The sequence below is a fragment of the Neofelis nebulosa genome, chromosome 3 (assembly GCF_028018385.1).
Source record: "Neofelis nebulosa isolate mNeoNeb1 chromosome 3, mNeoNeb1.pri, whole genome shotgun sequence".
Taxonomy (NCBI): Eukaryota; Metazoa; Chordata; class Mammalia; order Carnivora; family Felidae; genus Neofelis; species Neofelis nebulosa.
In genome coordinates this window covers 176,999,852-177,021,508 of record NC_080784.1, presented here as the reverse complement: position 1 = coordinate 177,021,508, position 21,657 = coordinate 176,999,852, and the positions used below count along the sequence as shown (strand labels likewise).

The following is a 21,657-nucleotide window of genomic DNA, read 5'->3' as shown; positions in this document are numbered from 1 at the left end:
AAAATGATGACCAGTCCATATAAGTTGCCCAATAAATGCCAGTCAAATTATTTATTTAGAAACACAGTGCATGATGTATATGTACTACATGTCTAGAGAATGCAAAATTGCTGGCACTACACATGTGCTTGTACATTTTCCCATCCTATCCTGACCAATTTTCAAGAAGTAAAAGGGAAATAACATTTACAAGTACCCGTCCCATGCCTGGCTTGGAGATCACTTAATAATGCATTATGCTATTATCTTATTGAGCTCAACCTTAAAACTCTGTCCTGCATAAACTACTTCTCACCGCCTCTGCTCACAGCCTAGTCCAGGCCACTATCTTGTTCATCTCAGACCACTACAATCGCTTCCTGATTCATAGCCCTGATTCTGTCCTGCCCGCCCCCCCCCCACCTCCCGTACACACACAGTATAGTCTCATACAGCAGTCAGAAAGATTCATTTTATAACAAAAGTCGTAACACGTCACTTCCTGTGAGACTCTCCAACTTCATATCCCCTGGCTGTCCATTCCATCATTCATTTGCCACCAAGTTGGCCTCAGTTTTATCCCCACGTCATGAGCTCACTTCTCACCCTTGTATCTCTTTCAAATCTGCTTCCCCAACTCATGGCTCCCTCCATCACTTTGGTTGGTCTCTGCTCAAATGTGGCCACTTCAGAGAAGCCTTCCCTACTCTCCCTCTGCTACTCCTTACTCTTACTCTATTTGATGGCTTTGTTACTACCTGGTATCTGTGGACAGAGAAGGCAGAGATCTTGTGTACTGTTCACTGCTCTAGCCTTTGAACACCATCAGGCACATAGCATGTATTCAATAAAAAGACTTTTTCACAGCTTTGAGAGTATTTAATATGGAAAGCATAGGGGTGCCTGGGTGGCTAAGGCAGTTAAGCTTCCTACATTGGCTCAGGTCATGATCTCATGGTTCGTGAGTTCAAGCCCCACATCGGGCTCTCTGATGTCAGCACAGAGCCTACTTTGGATCCTCTATTCCCCCTCTCTCTCTGCCTCTCCTCTGCTCATTGTTTCGCCTTCTCTCTCTCTCAAAAACAAATAAATAAAATTAAAAAATAAATAAAATGAAAAGTGTAAAATACATACAGTTTTAACGTTTGTCTATATAGGTCACCAAACTTGTCAGAAACAGGGACAAGATTCAAATACAGAATCCTCCAATCCATAGGAATGGGGGGGGGGGGGGCAGGTAGAAAGTTAGCTGGAAGCATTCTAAACCACCTGTGGGATAGCTTTCCCTCTCCTAATGCCTCAAGTAAGGTAAACCCCCCAGTGAAGCTCTTCCCCATCACCCACCACCAGGGGAGCTTTGTCATACCCACCCCCCCCAACTGAGCAAAGAAAGAAAAAAATTTAAAACCATGGGTCACTTCATGAATCCATGAAGTCATTAAAGTATTCAGTGCTCGTACTTGCCTGACTCTAATATCTTATGGGAGAAAAAAAGCACCATACAAATGAATGTTGTCATAACTTTAAAGTTCACCTTTTTAAAATCAGAAACATAACATTAGAATGTTTAGAAAGTGCAACTGTGTCAAAACAGGCTTAATAATCACAGAATCACAAGACTGAAAATATCTACCAAATAAAGAGAAACTAGGTTGCCACACGAATAATGAAACTTTTCAAGGTTATCAATACGAATCTTACTGATTTGAAGAACAATGAGGGTTTACTGTATTCCAGAACAGTGGCTCCCAATGGAGTGAAACTATCCCGCAGGGGGAAACCCAGAAATGTGTGAAAAAAGATTCTTTTGCCTGTCATGATGTTCGAGTGGCACCAGTTGATAGTAAAGTTGATTTATGACACCCTGAAATGATACCCAAGGTAGAAACCTCCTGTACACTTTTTGCTCTTCTAAATCTCTATCACTAATCAGTTACCCCCATAGGATGCCTGGCACTACAGATGATAAGAGAACTGTCCCTGACTTCAAGTTGAGAATAAACGTGTTGCAGAGAAACAGCTAATCCCTTAAGGGAGTTCCACATGGGTATCATGCTGAACAAGTTAGTGTGGGACACAGGTCTTAACTGAATTCTACCTGTGCCTCAGTACACACAACAATCACAAGAAATATGTACCATGGTGTTTGCATATCAAGCAAACTCCTGTTTAATACTGAGATATTCACTCCAAGGTTTCATAAAGATGATATATTCCACTTTGGTCCCCACAACCATGCAGAAGAGGAAGTACTTTAGAGAAAATATGCTTGTTGTCACATTACTCCATCCCATGGTACAGAAGAGACTGCAAAGGGTCAGGAGTCAAGAATCCTAACTTGTTTTTCCAGCCTGAGTGCTTAGCTGCCAAAATACTATCAAATCGGTCATTTAGCACCCCACTCCCCTACCACCCGTTCACATATCTTAGCTTGTGGCGACACTACCCCCATTAAATCCCACACAGGAAGCCTAGCTCCGTCAACCTGGCCATCTCTCTGGATTGTGGTCACCCGCAGGCCCTGACCTTCACTGACAAGTTCTCTGCCTTGAAGGCTACTACTCCCCACACATAAAACACAGCCATTGTCTTTCATTCTCCCTCAGGCTTATACTGCTAGTAATAATGGCCAATATTTGCAGATGTTTACACACCATCTACTTAGGATCTACAACTAACCCTCACAACTGCCTTGGGAGGAAAGTCCCACACCCAAAGCCACAGCACGGGTAAAGAGTGAATAAATTCCAGAATTCTCAGGGTCCAACTCTACAACCTGTGCTCTTAACCATGATGCCCCCTAAGAGCTAGAAAATGGATTTAACAAAAGAGTGATATCAAGCACTTCTGATTTTTTCCCCTCCTTTGACTCTCCTATGCATAAGCACCTACGGTCACTACAGAAATTCTGTTTCAAAACACCATGTCTTGCAAGCTCAAGTCTTACATACCTTTTCAGTTTGATTGTGGGTATATGTGTCCATGAAAGTAGCTAAAAAAGAAAAACTACATTCATTCACTTCTACTTGTGTGGGATTTAAGACAAAGTGACAAATTAGGGGAAAAGATCTTTGAAATTACTATGTGAAGCAAAAGTAACATAAAATTGCTTATTAAAACTTATTTTGCATCTATCATTGCAGAAAGACAGCCACTGTGGCGCTATATAATAAAACAGTAGGAAGCCAAAATCAGATAATCAAATATAGCCAAAGTAAGTAGTCACCACCCACGAGAACAGTCAATGGTGGACAAAAACAAAAATGCAGCTTGACTAGAATAGAAAGTACTGAAGTACTGTCCCAGAAGGTATTAGACTAGTTTTAAAGGTTTAATTTTAAATGTGATGCCAAAGGAGATAAGGAGTGGAAGCAACCCAAATGTTCCCTGATGGATAACCACATGTAGAGTACACATACAACTGAATATTATGAAGCCTTCAAAAGGAAGGAAATTCTGCAACGTGCTGTAATATGGACAAACCTTGAGGACTTTTTGCTGAGTGAAATAAGGCAGTCACAAAAAGACAGATACTGCATGATTCCACCTCTATGAGGTATCTAAAGTACTCCAGTTCGTAGAAAGGGCTGGCGGGGGGGGGGGGGGGGGGGGGGTCCCGTGGGTGTGCAGTTTCAGTTCTACAAGATGAAAAAGCTCTGGAAGTCTACTTCACAACAACGTAGATTTACTTACTACCCAACTATACCCTGTGAAATAGTAAAGATGGCAAATTTTATGCTGCATGTTTTATTTTGTTTTTACCACAATAAAGAGCTAGGGAGACAGACTAGAAGGTTTGGGCCAGCTTCCTTTTATTCAAATTGAATTCCCTGTACACATTTAGAGCTCTTTTCTTTCCTTTAGAGGCCAGTTCAGGTCTTACACTATCTACCACCACATCCGTGAGCTTTCCCTACCTATTCCATCCTCTCTTCCACCAGGCAGTAGTACAGGGAGTACAGTGTCCAGAGGACACAGCACAGGGATTACCAGTGATCCCAGCTCCGCCATGCACTAGCTGCAAGACCATAGGGAAGTTCCTTTATTTTTCTGAGCCTCACCACTGTCAGGACAATAGTGCCTACTTCACAGAGCTGTTTGGAGGATGAAATGAGTAACTATGCATAAAGATCTTGTAACAGTCCCTGGCAAGCAATAAACATTTAATTAGTGTCTGCTGGATGGAAAGTAACTAAGGTTTGAGCTGAAAATAGCCAGAGCTTGGGCAAAAGCATTCTGCAGCTTGGATCAAGGAGAAAGAATTGTGTAAGTTGCATTTTGATTATTTTCTTTACTGTGCAATCTCAAAAGTACAACTCTTTCCAAATCTAGAACTTAGGATCCATTTCCACATTCAGTGAAGGCTAGAAGTGATAGTTCACTTCCTTATCACAAGAAGTTACCAATAGGTTCCATAATACCTAGGTTTAGATGTTTTCGGTAATAATCTCAATAGTTATGTACTTGATAATGTTCTTGGCTTCAGTCTTTCTCTTTCAAGCTATCCACCTAGATTTTAATGGGCTAATGTCTGAAACTTGTTGTCAGTTCTAATTCACAGATCTTTAAAGGACAGCCATAATTCTTCAACAACCAGAAAGGTTTCATTATGCTGAGTTCGTACAAGAGCAGAAGTGGGGACAGTGAAAAGCAGTAAGCCAAAGCCTGCATCATGGTGGAGGAGCCCTACCTGTGTGCCCCTAGCTGGGCACCTGCTTCTGCCCAGTGCCAGCTCCCTGCTACCCCTCTACAACCAGCAACATTTAGCTGAAAGAAGAATGAGACCACTTCAATCCCTTGATAAGAACATGGGCACATATTCTTCAGGATTCTGTTCCATTTCATGCTGCCCTGAACATTGTTTTAATTTAGTCAGGTCAAAACTAGTAGGATGTTACAGATCAATAGAAAGATTTTTAAAAATTTACGCTTATGCTATGTGTACTTTATCATACATATGTTAATTCTAAATTTTTAGTATAAACTTAAACCCCACCATTGCTCTGAATTTGAGTTGCATCGTTAAACTAACAACCAGATGTTTCAAAATAGCCTACTGTGAACGTCTCTTCTCTCTGCATTTATAAATAGTCCCCTGACCTCTTTTCCAGCTGAATTTGGGAGCTCACTCCTATTGGTTCCCTTACTGTCAAAGTCTCTTTTTCTTAAGAAGAGAGGATATCTCAGCAAATGTCTTCCAACTTACTGACTCATCTATTTACACTTATTCATTCAATAAATATTTGAGGAAAACTACTCTCTCCAAGAGTAATAATAGTGGGAAATATCTGCAGTTCAAGATTACAGCAACCATTCTCCCATTTGCGAGCAGCATTAAGTGCCATAAAGAAAGTGAAGATGCAATGTCTTCTCTCAAAGAGTTTAAAAGTCTTATGATTAGACAGAACTAAACAAAATAAAATAGCACACATACAATCATTACTTTACCACTCTGGTAAGTGCCAGTAAAGAAGAAGTATCGAAAATGGAATGCTGAGGTACCCCCCAAAAAGTGCACAAATAATAATAAAAAAATCTAATTTTGTGACTTTGACTTTCACATGGTTGACATTTTAAATATTGCTTTACTATTAATTACATAGAGAAGTAGAACCATCATCTTTCATGAGTGCTAGGGAACTCTAAAAATCTCAAATTAATTCCAGGAAGGCAAGTGAAATATGCAGCCATTCACAGCTCTGAGGAAGGAGTGATCAGCGAAGGGGCTAAGAGGGGAATCTCAAGTAGGAAGAAATGGGGATGGAGACAGCACTATCTGAAGCAGAAGGTATGCCATAAAGGGGGCACGGAGGGAGAGGTCTTCAGGTTATAACAGCAAGGAGATGAGAACAGCTGGACCCAAGGTTCAAGAAGTAATAAAAAGTGATGCCAGAAAAGGAAGCTGGAGTTGGCTATGACCTTGAATAGCAGGCTAAGCATTCTGAACTTTATCAAGATACTGGGAAAGAGACTGGGCAATGACTGTTACCATCCCCACCCCCCAGGAGCCCAAGACACTTTATAATCAGCATGCAGATCCCACTTCTCTTCTGCTCTTCCCTGATCATCTCTCCCACTTCAAATTGATTAACGATGTTTCCGTTTCCTAAAGCTATATAACATAACCTGTATAGCCCTTTTATGCGTCCCATTTTTGTAAGAACCATGAGGGCATATTCACCATCTTATTAGTCCTTCCCTGAGTATCCCTTCACCTACCCATCTACTCTGCATACAAATGGAATAAGATAGGAAAATAATTCTTCCCACCTCTTCACTGGTAGTTTTTACCTCTGAAGCTGCTCAAAATGACTACTCCAACCCAGATCAGGATTCCTTTGTTTCCTCATAGTATGGGTAAAGATATATGCTTATTCTTATACTAGGAATGACCTTATAAATAGAATACAATTGACTTCAACAAAGTGAGTAAAATGGCTTAGCCATCACCATTGGCTTAATCTGGCCAATCAAAAAAAAAAAAAAAAAAAAAAAAAAAAACCTAAAATAACAAACTAGAGGGAACCAAGACTTCACAGAAAGGATTAAAAGGACATCTCATAGCCTCTAATCTCTCATCAATTGACGTTTGGTCAAAGCTAAGAAATATTTCCAACATTAATAAAAAGTTCCCTACATAATTAATATTTTACAGAGAATTCCAAAAAGCCCTCAACTTAGCAAGTGCCAACACTGGATCCAATAAATGAGTCTATAAATAAATGAGAAAAAAAAAACATATTAAAAGAAAGCTATGAAAGCAACGACCATCATAATACTTGGCAATTTCATAACACCTTTCACCAAACTTTCTCAAAGTTACAGGAAGGTGGGGTATTTAAAAAAAAAAAAAAAAAGTCTTGGATATCATGAAATCTATAAACCTGAGTCCTAGGGTTTTTAAAACTTCATAGTTTCATAGTATTAATGTAAACATTTCCAAGAAAATTGCAATTCATTGTAATCTGATTCCTGTACTTAGAGTAACTATCTATAGTTGAGTTGAAAAGGATTAATTGAATATTTGGATCTTAAACTTCTAGAAACGTGTAGTAATATCAGATGATTAAGAAATTATCTTTAAAAACACCAACAGCAAAATACATATTTTACAAACACACACTCAGGTTTCCTTTCGTTGGCAACCACTATAAAATCTGACAGGTTTACAGAAGACAGAAAAAATACAAACACATACACGCCCATGTAAATAAGTTTTAACAAGTCAACTGACTTACCCCCTAAGTGCGTTTTAATTTAAATAAATCTCTGAGTACTAACAAACCAAATCTATATAAAACACTCTTGATGTTAGGACCCACTTTGAATGTGTATCTGTTAAAAAATGCGTTTAAAAGGGGGCCACGGAAACAAACACTTCCACTCTAGGTTCCAGCTAAGTTCCATGACCCATTTTACTTTTCTTTCTTTTTTAAACATTGTTAAACAGAGTGATGTCATGAGAATTTTCCCTCAACATTTCTCTTGTAAGTGCATGAAAGTCATAACTACAAGTTTACAGGATTCTTTTTCCCTTAAAAAAGTTAGCTTCCTTTTTTAAAACAGCCCTAACTTCATCTTCCAATTACTTATGGGCAAAGTTCCACAAACTCATGTGGGTGTAGAGTGCTTAAGTGCGGGGGAAATCAATACTGAGCTTGTAAGTACAATACTATTATTGGTAATCACAGTGACATCCGATTAAATGTACTTTCAAAAATAGTTTCCTTCTCGATACGTTTTTTTTTTTTCTTTTTTTTAACCAGAAGGCTATATTCCACTGAGCGGCCTATTTCAAGGGCAACCTTGAAAAAAAAAAAAAAAATGTTCCTATCACTACACAAACCCGCAAAAACCAAAAAATGTCATGATTCTACACAAACTTGCTTCTATTTTTCCTCTAATTACCAAAGGATAAAGTTCACAACGTCATTTCACAAAGCATTCCCTCAAATCAAAAGAGCTCCAGATCCCCAAAAGGAGGTGAGGAAAGTGTTTAAGAAAACAAGCCCGGGCGAACTTACTTTTTACTAAATGAGATGGCTCACCCATTCTCCCAAGAGACTTGTCTCCAAACTAAAATGAAAGATCAATCTAGTAAACTGACTGCCGACAGGTCCCGGTGTACGGTGTTGGGTTCAGGCAGGTGGAGGCCAAATGACTGTGATTAAAGTTAATTAACAAGCCTGTCGTCTCAAAGCGTATAACCAGCAGGGTGCGGGGGAAGCGCAGAGATCCGCGCAAACTCATTATCTCTACCGAGTAAATAACTTGGTGCCTGAAACTCGCTAAGGGACAGCTTCTTTTTATCTCGGGGTGCGGGGTGCCGAAGGAGAAGTCTAATTGTCGGTGCAGATTCTCACCCGCCCGGACCAAATCACGTTAGCAAGGAGTTTTTGTATCACTTACCCGCTTCTGGTTTCCTTTTAGACGCCCACACGCGGGAGCGAAATCCAAGGGGCAGAAACCAGAGCCGAACACTTTGCGCTCTGGGAATTTACCCGGAAAGTGCCGAAAAGCCGCAGCCCAGCCTGAGACTGTCCCCCCCTGCCCCCCGCCCCGCCCAGCCCACCCGCGGCCCCCGGTACTCGCCTCGCGCGCGGGCAGCCCAGCTGGGAAAGCGAGGCGGACGGTGAAGCCTCGGCGCCGGCGTCTCTGCCCGCCCAGTTCGCTCGGTCCTCAGCCGTCGGTCCCAGGAGCGGGGCCTCCTCCGCCTCCCCGGTCCCCGCCGGCTGCCCGCACCGCGTCTGCTGCCGGGCGGCGGCCGCGCGGGCGGCGCTGTCACACGGGCTGGCGCGCCGCGGCCGCCGCACCTGGAGGCGGGGAGCGCGGGGAACGCGAGCCCGCGCGCAGCTCCGGAAGCGCTGCGGCCGCCGCCCGGCGCCCGCCCAGGTGCTCTCGCGCGCCGCGCCTCTGCCGCTTCCTCTCGGCCCGCGGGGGCGGGGAGCCGGCGCCCCGCGCGGGGGCAGCCGGCGCTCAGCGGCGGGGGCGGTCGAGCCGGCAGCCCTGGTTCCGCAGCATAGCTGGGCGGCTGACTCAGTCCGCCGAGGCCAGGCCGCGCCTGGCACCCTCGCCACCTGGCGCACCTTGGCCGCGAGGCTCCCGGGCCGGCGGGGCTGGGAAAGCTGCGAGGGCGCGTCCGGGAGCGAAGATCGGCGAGGGCAGTACCCTCCCCGGGGGCTGGGGGGGATGGGGGGGAGACACGCGGGTGACCCTTCCGAGCCCCTGCTGGCCAGTGGGTTTCTCCGCGCGCTGATAGAGGGGTTCCTGTCAAATGGGCGGAACCTCTCCACCACTGATTGTTAGTCTTACTCTAAGTACTTTCCGTGTCACCTCAGCGTTTCCCAAACTGAAGACTCATCTAGGGCGCTGGTTTTCCCAGGCTGCTGCTTGGCGAAGTTGCATTGAGTGGGCCCGGGAATCTGTCTACCGAGCTCCGTTGCAGATTCGGCTGAGCCCATTCTATAGGCTTCTCCTTCAAATGGTGTCTGTGAGGAAGGGATTGGTGTCTTCGTTTAATAGTTGAGGAGTCGGAGAGGCAGAGCACCTTGGCCAAGACGACACAACTTTAAGGGGTGGAGGTGATTTTCAATTTAGACCTGAACTCTTAACCCTGAGGAATACAGCCTATTCCCTGATTTTCTAATTTCCCCCTTTCTTGTCTTTTTTCACTTGGGAGGGAGGGATGATCATGCCCCAGTCCTTCTGGTACCTGAGCTTGTTAGATCCTGGAAAGACACTGCCCCTTCGACTTGGACCTTGGCACTCTCTTCTCGGAACTGACAATATGGAGTCTGCAAAAGAAAAGGGGCTCTTCTGAAAAGGAATTTAAAAAATACCACCCAGTGTGCCTGTGCGTCCCCTAATACCGCAGAGTCAGTAAAATCCACTTGTTTGCCAGGGAGTTCAAAGGCCAAATCCTTTTTTTTTTTTTTTAATAAACATCTCTTCGCAGACTGTACCTGAAATGTTCTCCCTTGAAAGATGAAATGTTCTGTTCTTTCCACTGTACCTGTTGATAGAAGTAAAGCAATTAGGGAAAGTGGTGAGCTTATTATCCAAACGAGATAATTGGTGAGGGCCAGCATGTAGGTGGCTTCCCAGGAGCTGGGGCTGGTGGCAGGCGTCATCCTCACCAAAATACCTCCCACCCAAAAGCACCTTCCTGCCTGGGAAGACTCTGTAACAGGCTCCAGAGACACCAAATCTCCATGTCTTTTGAACTAAATACTTCATAGCAAGCCCTGTTTCCACCAGGAAAGTTTTCCCATTTTCTAAACCTCAAGCATGGTCTTTCTTTTGGATTCCTGTAGAATTATACTATGTGGTTTTCCTGGCTTCATTTTAGGTCCTTAATCTGTTGAGGTGTTTTGTTGTTGTTTGTTTTTTTCACTTTTTGCTTTTTACCTAAGAATTCTCACATACTTGTCATGTATTTTTATCTGTGTAAGCCACCTTGAGTCCTTTTCTGAACAAGGTGGCTTATAAACAAAGTTTCCCACCTTAGTAGGGACATGTGTCAGAACGCCAAACGTTTTGGCCTCAAGTTACTTCTCTTGGTAGGTTTTATAAACCTAATTGGGACTTTGTGTCTCTTTGCAACAATATCATAGTCCCTTGATTATTATTCAGTAATTTATTGTTTAAGAAATTTATTGAACACTTACTTTTTGATAACTTGAGAATACAATAGTAGCAAATACAATACAACCTCTGGATTTACAGCCTTCTCTGAGGGGAAATAAAGTTAAAAGCTGTAAGGAACACCAATGATTTAATAATAGCTCTGGGAAGTGAAAGAAAAACAATGTTCCCCCATTGAATATATACATTAGTTTTAAGATGTATTCTGGTTTTAAGAACCTTCATATATGGAGGGAAATAAAAGGTATCTGAGGAAATACGTCAAAAGTACTCTTTTATTAACTGTTTACTAATAACTCAGATTTCAGCCAAACATCTAACATATATGTTGTAGATATAAAACAACTCTACAAGTTAGGACTCTTTTTCTAATTTTTTTTTTATTTTTTTTTAATTTTTTTTTTTTTTCAACGTTTTTTATTTAGTTTTTGGGACAGAGAGAGACAGAGCATGAACGGGGGAGGGGCAGAGAGAGAGGGAGACACAGAATCGGAAACAGGCTCCAGGCTCCGAGCCATCAGCCCAGAGCCCGACGCGGGGCTCGAACTCACGGACCGTGAGATCGTGACCTGGCTGAAGTCGGACGCTTAACCGACTGCGCCACCCAGGCGCCCCTCTTTTTCTAATTTTATAAATACAGGCTTAATTGAGACTTAGGTTAAGTAGTCAATAGTGTATAAATTAAACACATCTAGGCTGGATTCATATACTATAAATTACTTAGCCCTCACAGTGAGGCATTCAGGAAGCAAAGTATACAAGAAAATTAACTTCATAAAAAGTGAGGTCTGATATCTGTTTACTGCCAGGACCGTTGGACTATATATTCCCAGGAATTTCCATCTAGGTTGGATTTATTCCAAAATGACCTAGTCCCGTCCTTATTTCCTCAATAGTTAGTCAGAGAGCAGGTGTAGCTATGTACTTTGCCAGACTTTGTGTCTTTGCTCCGCCTATCCCTCTTACCCAGAATGCACTTTGCTTCTGAAAGAGGTAATGTGACAGAGTGGTAATCTTCCTCCTCTCCTCCCCTTCTCCCTCCTGTCCCTCCTCCCCCTTTTCCTTGCATCTTCCAGGGTAACACCTATAGAGCATTTAGGTGTCAGTTGCTATTCCCAGCACTTTGCTTGCAAAAGCTCCCTGAATTGTCTCAACACCTTCTTGAAGTGACAGTGTTATTAGCCCCATGATAAGAAAACTTAAGAAAGAGAGGTCAAGTAATTTGCACCATTTAAGAAATAAAAGAAAAGAATTCCAAGCCACTCTTCTCCAGCATCCGCCCTCTGCACTGGATTGCCTTTCAGGGAAATCGCAGTGCTGGAATTGAAAAAGCCTGTGCTGAAAATGAAGGCTGATCATGTAGTTTGTGGCATTTTGAAAAGATGCATTAAATTTTCTCAGTCTCAATTTCCCCATCTGTAAACTAGGAATAATAATACCTATGAGAATTTAATGTGATTTCTTATCTAAGGTCCCTAGAAAATAGTAGTCCCTTAATACATTTAGTTCTATTCTCTTTACTCCAATTATTCTTCAAAACAATGTTCAAACCTCATCTTCCTCTTAAGCCCTTCCAGATCTCTGCTACCCAGAATTATATACACAACAGAATTTAAAGCAATCATTTTTTCTCTAAAGGAAAATCCCATATTTTTGTCAAATAGAAAACTTTAGGGATATAGATAAAATAGGCCTGTGTCTAGTTAACAGTATTTAATTCAATTCCTTTTAGATAAGCAAACATTTATAAAAATAAAATTATATATTAATGTATAAACACTTCCTCCTATTCCATTCATGTTTTATAAACTAATTTTATTCACATTTTAGCATGCAACTTTAATATCAGTAACTGCATCAGGAGAGCCACATTTTGAATCATCAGTGTTTTGTTTTGGGTTTTTTGTATTTTGTTTTTTGTTTTGTTTTTGGGGTTTTTTTTAGAGCATATGAGTTTCACTTCTGTCTAAATTTTTGAAGAAACTTAACTTTCTGAATTCTTTTATGATTCTGTCACCGGGAATGTTTACAAACCACAAGTTCCCACCAGCGTTATATTAAGAAGTTGTATTTTCTCATTCATCCTAGATATGTACATTTGTAATCTCCACCAGTTTTTTTAATGCTTTTGAAAAGGATGCTTGTGGGGCGCCTGGGTGGCGCAGTCGGTTAAGCGTCCGACTTCAGCCAGGTCACGATCTCGCGGTCCGTGAGTTCGAGCCCCGCGTCGGGCTCCGGGCTGATGGCTCGGAGCCTGGAGCCTGTTTCCGATTCTGTGTCTCCCTCTCTCTCTGCCCCTCCCCCGTTCATGCTCTGTCTCTCTCTGTCCCAAAAATAAATAAAAAACATTGAAAAAAAAAAAAATTAAAAAAAAAAAAAAAAAAAAAAAAAAAAAAAAAAAAAAAAAAAAGAAAAGGATGCTTGCACTAACATAGAGCATGTACAACTAACTGTGAGTTCATACTTCCATAAGTAATTACTTCATCTGTTTTAAATATCTTCTTCTTGATTTTTAAGCCAATTCCATCAGATGACCTCTGTATGTATCCTGAACCAAGACTGATTGAAGATATTCAGGCCGCATGCCTTACACCCAACTCCAGTAGTTCAAGTACTTTGCAGTTTGGATTAATGTACAATAATTCTGGAAGGGTAGTGATCCTTGAATATATAGATTCCAGGTACCAGGCACTATTGCACATTTTTAACACTTCTAATCCTCTCAGCAGTTTGGAAGGTAGGTACTACCATTAGCTCCTTTCTTAACCAGTGAAGAAATGGAGACACAGAGTTTACTTCACCTAAGAACAGTAAGGGAGAAAGGATTTGAACCCAGATAATGTGGATTCAAATCCCATATATGTCTTAAGCACTGTGCCTCAGAGAAAACTTTTAAAGTTTTGGCTGGAAAGATATCTTTTCTAAGGCCGATTTTTGGGGGGAAATGATGTGCCTAATGTTCAGGCTCTCTCTTGGATTTCCCCAATGACAGTTGTTTTCGCCACTACTGGAGTAGCTATGTTAGGGGATTTTGCATTACAGATACTAAGAAACTTTTCTTATTACTTTTGTTATTCCCTGAAGTTCCATTACCTCTCTGGAGTACTCTTGACATTTATGGATACTTGGAATTTTTTATTACTATTTGAATTCCCTGAAGAACCCATCATAGGGCCTTGGATACATTTTTGTTTCATTAAATTAAAGTACTCATATTCATTAGGTTAAACATTTGGTACTTTGTTAAAAGTTTTAAGAGTTGCTTTGAAAGTTTTACTAACTTTCTCACTACAAGCAAGCAGCCTGGTGGATGCCTACTGTAAGGCAGAGAAACGAGCAGTGTCAAATACGCAGTCAGTTAAATTTTACCAAAAGGTGATAAGATTGTGGAAATAATTTATTTTGAAGTATAAGTTTTCCAGGAGCGCCTGTGTGGCTCAGTCGGTTAATTGTCTGACTTAGCTCAGTTCATGATCTTGCAGTTCGTGACTTCATCAGGCTCTCTGCTGACAGCTCAGAGCCTGGAGCCTGCTTCAGATTCTGAGTCTCCCTCTCTCTCTGCCCCTCCCCTTCTCACACTCTGGCTCTCTCTCAAAAATAAATAAACATTTATATATATATATATATTTTTTTTTTTTCCAGAACTCATTAAATATTTTAAAACATGGTTTGAATTGTCAAAAGGATAGAATTAGGCTGGTGGCAGCAGGGGAAAAAAAAAGATGAATGAAGGAAGCAAATTTTGGGGCCAGTTTTAAAATCAGTGGGCCCCATTAACCTCGAAATTCTGATCTCAAAGCCTTCATCATTCTCTTGTGGTCTAAAAGAGTACATAATTTCTAGGGGTTTGCATCTCCCAGGAGAGAACACAGATACCCAAATCTAACTAAAGATATCAATTGTGTGAAAAAAAAACTTCACTCATACAACTTGAGAATGTACCATTCGGTGAGAATTTTGTCTCTCCTGCTGCCCTGTATATCACTTATTTTTTAGACTGGAAAATTTCAAAGATATAAAAGATAAGATGTAAAAAAAAATAGAAAGTTTTTCTATAAAACTAGTATTTCAGAAACTTATTTAGGTACTAGAGATTAGAGTATTTCTTTGACACTGATACATATTTTACACTTTACTACGTCTGAAATGGGGATTTATCTTAAGATGGATTGCTGCTGGCCAGGCAGTAGTCATAGTATAATTTGTCATTGCCTGTATATTCGTGAACCTGACCACACATGTTTATATCGTCGTCATTTCAGTTACTTGCACTGGCAATCCAACAGTCCAACACATGTTGAGTTGTCATTTCCAATGTCTTTAGAAAGATTACACTAGGTTTCTGCAAAAAGTCAAGGAAACAGAACAATGTGATATTAGATGAAAATCTACATCTAATTCTCAAAGAGAATTTTTTATACATATATAATAAAAATTCTAAGTGATTTGTGTTATGTCATAGTTTAGGTCACAGTGATTTTTTTTTTCTCATGGTTTAGAAAATATTAGTGTATTCTAAAATACATTGCATTTTTTGGGTTCTTGACATCCAGTAGTTTCACCACTGCTAACATAAATATCTAATTTTATTTTTCTATAGAAAAAAGTTCATTAAGGAAAAACGATTATTAAAAGTTCCAGAGAACCTAATTATTGTCAAATGGATTTGCAGATGAAATACATTCACAGGGTGTAAAATTATTACTTCCACTTTGTTGTGTCAATTGTTCTCACATATATTTCCAAAATTGAGTTTACTAAACACACCAAAAATTATATTTGTACTACAGTTTGAAAATGCTCTATACCTGCATTTTTTTCCCTTTTTGCTAAAAATGCTACCCTCGTAGTAGATAATTAACCTTGACAGTTCTTCTGACATCAAGAAACAAAAGGGGGGAGGGATTTAAAGAAGCAAAAGATAGAAAGGTTAGAAATACAAAAACAACAGCTAGAACTAGATCCCCTATAAAGCATTGAAATTAAACTATTAAAAAACTAATTTGAAAAGCATAGAATAATACCCATGTACAAGATGAAAACAAGGAGCGCCTGGATGGCTCAGTCAGTTGAGCAACAGACTCTTGGTTTTGGCTCAAGTCATGATCTCAAGGTTCCTTTTAAGCCCCACACTGACAGTACAGAGTCTTCTTGGGATTCTCTCTCTCCTTTCTCTCTTCCCCTCCTCCACTCAGGTAGTCTCTCTCTCTCTCTCTCTCTCTCTCAAAAATAAATAAAATTAAAATTTTTTTTTTAAAAAGATACATGAAAAACAAGGAAAGGATTGATAAAACCTCCTACCACAAGGCAACTGTCATAAAAGCAGAGGTCACAAACTAGCTGTGGGCAGCATGAAGTCCAAGTATCTTTCAGAAGCACATAGAGCTTAGCAATGTTTAATTAGTTTCCCAGATATAGAAGATTTTATATTAAAATACGGATTTTCAGCTTCTCTTCAAAAATCAGAATGTCTGATAACACTGAACTCCTATTCCCACAAAGCAAGTCTGAACCAACTGGAAGAATGGCTGCCCTTTCTGGATAAGACATATGTTCTCTAATCTGCTATAGTCCTATTCACCCTGTTTCTCCTTAAGGTTATAACTTCGGAGCTGTGGAGGTTGCAACTATGGGACATGGCCCGAAATTATGAGCTGTGGAAGACAGACTGTATGAGTGACAAACTTATGGATTTCTGAAATGGAAGTCTTAGAAATATACAGCCAAGGTCAAAAGTTAGTACCCAATATATTAAGAATGTTTCATCAGCAGAAGCAGCAGCAGTGTGATCGTCAAAATAGCTAGTATCTATTGAGTTCTTAAAGTCAGTCAAATAACATGTTAAATGCGCTGTAGCTATTATTCATTCAACTAATTTTTGTAGATGCTGTAAGATATGATGAGTCACAGATGCCGAGACAAACATAGACATACTTCACTATCTTTTGGGAACTCTCAGTATGATAGCAGAGGCAGATACTACACAAATTATTACACAAATATATATGTATGTATATGGCACATGTAAGTGCTATTACACACACATAGATATATATAACACATAGTATACATATGGTACATATACTACTTAGTATATCTATGCATGCATACATACACATTTACATGTTTACATGTATATATAACATATACATGTATGATTATGTGTGAACCATATGAATCTGCTGATATTTGTCTATATTTAACCTCAGAAATGGTCACTGCATGGGGTTTATTTTAATACATTTAAATTGAAACTGGAAGAAATGTTTTTCTCCTATTCCCAATCTTTCCTTCATGCAGAGGGAATTTCTAACCCTCCCAGCCTCTCTTATCTCCCATTTTCACATCTCTACACGCTGCCCTATGATAGTGGAGTACCCTATTTATTGGGTATCTTGGGAAGAAGGGCCTGGCCACATGAGCCCTGCTTCTTTATCCCCTTTCTTGTAGCATGGGCTGTCGTCAGGGAGCCAGAATTCTGTGTTGCTCTTTCAAGCTGTAAGACCTATAGGAGGTTTAAATATATTCAGAGCTTCCAGAAACTGACATGTTGTCTCAAAGTAATATTTGACTCCTTGTCTGCCTCATTCCTGTATTTCTTCCCATTTATTTCAAACAAAGCACCCCAACATTTGTGGTATTAGGAATGAACAAGGTTATATGCAAGCATGCAAGCAAATAAAAAGGAGAAGGAATAATTTTTGATCAGTTTATCAGAAGAATCCTCTTTAAACAAGTGACGTTTACACTGAAAAGCAAAGGCTGGGTGGGAGTGAGCTATGTGTGCTCAGCTTGTGTGTGGGAGAGTACAGAGATAGGCTCCAGGCAGAGAAGAGCATTTGTAAAACCTCAGATGCACCAAAAGCAGGAACTTTGGAGGAACTGAAATAAGTTCTTTCAGCTAGATAGTGAGCAAATTAGACAGGATGAAGTTGGAGGGACAGGCACACGCATTGTATATGGCCTTTCACGCCATGTCTAAGTTTGGGGATCTTATCAGAAGTCATTGGGATGGCCATCTATCAGCTGAATACAATGAGATGCAGAAAGGTTAAACTGCAAGAAACTGCAGGAAGTTAAACTGCAGAAAGGTTATACTGTTTGATAGCACACACGTATGATTCCAGGGACCACTCTTTTAATTGCCCTTCTGTTCCTTCTGTCCAAAAGAAGTACACAGTCTAATCGGCAGAAATTTCAGGGTGTATGTGCATTTGTAGACTTTAACCTACCTATAACAGATATGACTAATGAATTCACCAGCTTGTTGAGGGATTTATAAAGAATGTTTGGTATTTATAATTTCATACCTCTAAGTTTGGGGAAACAAAATGGACAAATGAGTCGATTCATCCTTCCAGTTTCTACAGAATTCTAACGTTAGGGAAGATTTAATCTTTTTAACTGCAAGGCGCCCTTTTGTGTTACATAAGCAAGTTCAACCATTTCCCCCCAAAACAGGTAATTCAACATAGATTGGAGGAAGGGGAACAGAGGATAAGAATGTCTGAGCACTTCATGAAGGAGTGTTGGTAGGTAGATTGGACAATGAAGACACTGAGTTACTCTCTCTACATCTAAAAGTGTCACAAATGGACATGTGATTTAAAGCTTCATTCATCACTGACCTCATGTACAGTTTGTACACTGGTTACTAGCAACTTCTATGCTATCAGTGTCTGCTGTTCTTACTCTACAAAAAAAAAACAAAAAAAACAAAAATCCGTATATCCTGTTTCTCTGTCTGAAAAGGTAGTATTCTCAGTTTCTTTAAAACACATTTTTTAGAAAAGATATCTATCTGCCATTTGATCATTTTCTCTGTGTGAAATATGACATACCATCTCAGTTATACCAAACAGCAGGTGCACAAACCTTCAAAGACCTAACTCTCAACTTTGCATTTCCTTCACTCCACATGGCTTCTGCAGCATCCTGTGTAATGGTTTTGTATTTTTTCCTGTGGAAACTCTCCAACCCGCACTACTTCAGCTTCAATCTGGTTTAGCGATCAGAATACAGGGTGTCTGCTCAGTACATTTTGCAAGCATATTAAGGAGACCATGGCAGTCATGCTTGGTTGAACTTCTCTTCTTTCACTTGCAAAGGAACTACTACTCATGCATTCATTCAGCCATGAATGCTTGGCTTTTTTATTATAGTTACTAGGACACTGAAAAAGGAGTTTTTTGTTTTTATTTTTCATTCATCTCCGAAAGAAAGAAAGAAAGAAAGAAAGAAAGAAAGAAAGAAAGAAAGAAAATAACACAGTACTGTATGGAATCAGTCACTTGTCTTTATGCCCCAACTAGGGACGATTTCTACTAAACCTATAATTTTTAAAAAGACACCAATTTAATGCATTAGAATATCTTCATAAAGTGCCAAGTGCATTTTCAAATAAAAAGCACATTTATACAACTATCAAATGGGTAAATATTTTTATTGAATCGGCTGAATTCAATAGGCAATAATTAAACATAAAGAACTTTAGTTTCTCTTTCATTGTCCCTTCCAAACTGTGCTTTCAGATTTACTCTACTCATGAATGAAATACAGGGTGGATTCCTTAGATTTTCTGATCTGTGTCAATGAAAAGAATAGTCTAATTTATGTGCTCTAGCACGACAGACTAACTCCAATCTATTTCATTCAGTATAAAACATACTGTTCTCCATTACCACCCTCTTTCCCACAAGGCTGCTTCAGTTCTATCATGCTTCCTTGGGGTGGTGGGGAGGGAAGGATTAGAGGACTAGACGTATTTCTCTCAGTTGCTCACCTTTTCCCTCATCTGCTAACTGCTGCATCAGACCCCTCAAGGATCAGGTCGATAGGAAAAGGAGATTGAGAGGAAAGGTTGTCTCTTAAGTGGTGGGTGCAGCTGTAATTTCCTGGCTTTTCCTCTCCTAGTTTTTCCTAACTCTCTCCCACTCCGCCACCACCCCCACCCCATAACCACTGCTGGAGTCAGGATTCTAATGGATGCTCCAGAGATGCTGGAAATATTTCCTCTCAGCCAGCAGCTTTTGACACCTCTCCTCAGACCCTTCCTGGTACATTAAGTTTCTTCCACTAGACTGAGTGCCCACTTCAGACCTTTCATACAGTCCACAGTCTTCAGCAAATTTTAAGATACACAGATGGCATTTACTACAGATATGTGAACTCTTGTCCTTTTTTCAAAGCTGAAGCTCAAACTGCTGCCCATACTATATTAAACATGGCTAAGAATAGTAGGGAAGAGTCGGTGGACAAGTGTATCATTTGAGAGAGACAAGTTGTAAGAACACGTCACTACATCCACAAGGCTGGAGTCTTTCATTTTTTACAGGAGCCCAGGCATCTGTGCATGTGTGGGTGGTCATACTTATTAAATACTACCCATATTTATTAGTGCTGGGGTCATCTTTATTAACTATCCACATGCAAGTTCAGTGCATAAACTGTCTCTCATAATCCTCATACCAGCTCTATGAATTGGATTCTATTATTGGCCTCATTTGATAGATGAGGGTACTTAAAGGTTTAAGAGTTTAACTTGCCCAAGGTCACATACCTTATAAATTGTAGAGCTGGAACTCAGCTTAGTACCATTGTCAGATGCATCGGTCTTGCTCACCACAATTACCACACCAGGCCACCTACCCTTGGGACCAGACTGTGATTAGTTTAAGTAGTGACTAGAGCTGGGATATTTAAATGGATTCTTGTATCCATTGCCAAAGGTTTGCCCAGATAACAGACTTTGACAGCAGTTGTCATCTCTGTGTTATGGATAGAAATCTTTCACTGAGTGAGGTGTTTCCTGGGTACAGGCCTATACATGACTGTAATCTTCCAATTAAACAATGCAAAACAATAACAAGACCCAAGACTTCAAAGTCATCCATCTACCCCCTCACACAACTTCTTGCATATAGCATCAGTAATCTATTCAACAGTGTTCTGATTAAAATTTCTTCTCATAGTTAATGAAATTTATAGTTTACTTAGTTATGATTTCTAGGAATCTAGCTATGCATTTTAAATTCCAGTTTATAGGTTCTTTGTGGCATCTCTGAACATTGGAGATAATCATATTATTCACAGTAGCTTGTGAAAAAAATGGGTTCAGGTCATAACATTATTAGGCAGGTCATCCACAAGAACATGAATATCATGGTGAGTTCAGAGCACATAGATTTGCTTCATAGGCGGGAGAGCATGCCGAGATCTTGAAAACATTAAGGTTCTTGGCTATTTGGCCTACAGGGGTCTCAGTGGCAAGATTCAATGGAAAAATGAAAACCAGAATTTGGCCTGAGGGCAGACCCTGGGAATCGTCATTGTTTTAACATATAATGTCTAAAAGGGTGAAAGGAGTAAAGATAGATCCCAGAAAGCATTTGACTATTGACTTAATCTGATGGTATGGTTATGCCAGCAGAGAACCCATGCAGCTCTCCAAAGGCCCTGCTTAAGTCAGTCATAAAATTAGCAAATCCAAACTAAGGTTTTGTATTAGGACTACATAATGCTTTATGAAAACTAGAGTATTTGTTCAAGTTTGAAAAATAGTTTCATCAATACTCTCTCCTAGAGATTTATGACATACATTATCATAGTAAAGTCTTTATGGGAATCCTGCAACACACACACACACACACACACAAGACCAAACCTGTTTAATCTTGCCTAATTTATCATTTCCCAGGTCTGTCAGATCAAGAGACCGTCTTTTTTGTATAACACCTTTAGTTTGCCGAACCACACTTTCAGTAAAGCTGGTACAGTTAATTAAGGGAACCCCACATCTTATAGGTAAAGCTCGAAGAACATTATTGACTGTTGCTTCTTACAGCAAAACTATTGAGAATTTTTTGGTCAAAATGAGTTAAAGGAAATGATCTTTAGGATATTTCCAGTGTGCAGCTATTCTAGATGTCTGTTCAAGATCCGAGGACCTCAAGCTGGAAACAAGGGCGACAAACTCAAGTGAAAATCATAGGGCCTCCAGGATATGGGCCTCAGTTGAAGGTCTGTCTACCTCTT

At 40.2% G+C, this 21,657-nt stretch overlaps 1 protein-coding gene across 3 annotated transcripts in view; it reads right to left on the bottom strand.

Annotated features, from left to right (window-relative positions):
* The window catches only part of ARAP2 (ArfGAP with RhoGAP domain, ankyrin repeat and PH domain 2), a 199,470-nt gene extending 191,113 nt beyond the window's left edge, over window positions 1-8,357 (bottom strand). For 2 of the 3 annotated variants that reach the window (XM_058722887.1, XM_058722888.1), the window contains exon 1: window positions 8,004-8,357. The gene's annotated coding sequence lies outside the window, so the exon portion shown is untranslated. The remainder of the gene's footprint in view (window positions 1-8,003) is intronic. The other variant, XM_058722886.1, reaches the window with a different exon arrangement.
* Window positions 8,358-21,657: the final 13,300 nt, after the last annotated feature.